This window comes from Haematobia irritans, chromosome 3 (assembly GCF_050003625.1).
Source record: "Haematobia irritans isolate KBUSLIRL chromosome 3, ASM5000362v1, whole genome shotgun sequence".
Classification (NCBI taxonomy): Eukaryota; Metazoa; Arthropoda; class Insecta; order Diptera; family Muscidae; genus Haematobia; species Haematobia irritans.
The window spans coordinates 213,698,400-213,699,621 of NC_134399.1; positions in this window are offsets into that span (position 1 = coordinate 213,698,400).

Genomic DNA, 1,222 nt, shown 5'->3' on the forward strand with positions numbered 1-1,222 from the left:
AGAAAATTTTCTCAAAATTTTATAGCTATAAAAAATTTTCTAAAAATTTTATTCTATATAAAATTTTATAGCTATAGAAAATTTTCTAAAAATTTTATTTCTATAAAAATTTTCTCAAAATTTTATTGCTTTAAAAAATTTTCTCAAAATTTTATTTCTATAAAAATTTTCACAAAATTTTATTTCTGTAAAAAATTTCTCAAAATTTTATTTCTATAGAATAAAGTTTTCCAAAATTTTATTTCTATAGAAAATTTTCTCATAATTTGAAAATTAAAGTAACACTTAGTTGGATACGCAAAATCTACTAAAACATCAAGAATTCTACCAGTCTACCAAACAGTAAAAAGTCTACAATTTTTGATAGAATTCTACCAACGGTGGCAACCGTGGATCGAACGCGAACAACTTTGTTTGACTGTCAAATGTTCATATCGTGAAAAAGTAACTTTAGGTTAGGTTAGGTTAGGTGGCAGCCCACTTAAACTATTCAGTCCATTGTGATACCACATTGCACTGGTAGAAAAAGTTTCGTTATATTAATGAAATGTGACATTAAAATTGAGCCAATGAAACAAATTCATTGATAGAACAAAATTTTTCGTTCTTATAAGGAATTTTCTGTTAGTCAACGAAACGTTTCGTACTATTAACGAATATTTTCATTGTCTTAATGAAAATTTTTCGTTGTATCAATGAAAAATTTTCATTGGCTCAATTTTAATGAAATTTTATTTGTGTGTGGTGAACTTCTCTGAGTGCTGCCCGATTCCATGTTAAGCTCAATGACAAGGGACCTCCTTTTTATAGCCGAGTCCGAACGGCGTTCCACATTGCAGTGACACAACTTAGAGAAGCCTTGAAACCCTCAGAAATGTCGCCAGCATTACTGAGGTGGGATAATCAACCGCTGAAAAACTTTTTGGTGTTCGTTCGAAGCAAGAATCGAACCCAAGACCTTGTGTAGGCAAGGCGGGCATGCTAATCATTGCACCACGGTGGCTCCCGGTAACATTATATTCTTGAAACAGGTTTGGAGTGGTCAAATTCCTTCCCGCGTATATGTTAGTATATTGACATTACTTACCTCGACTTTAAAAATAACTCCAAAAAGAAATATTAAAAAGAGTAGACATAACAGACAGGAGACAAAAATATCCAGGGATAAATTTTATTTTATTTTTCCGCAAGAAATATAAATAATAAACTTCCCTTGAAATAA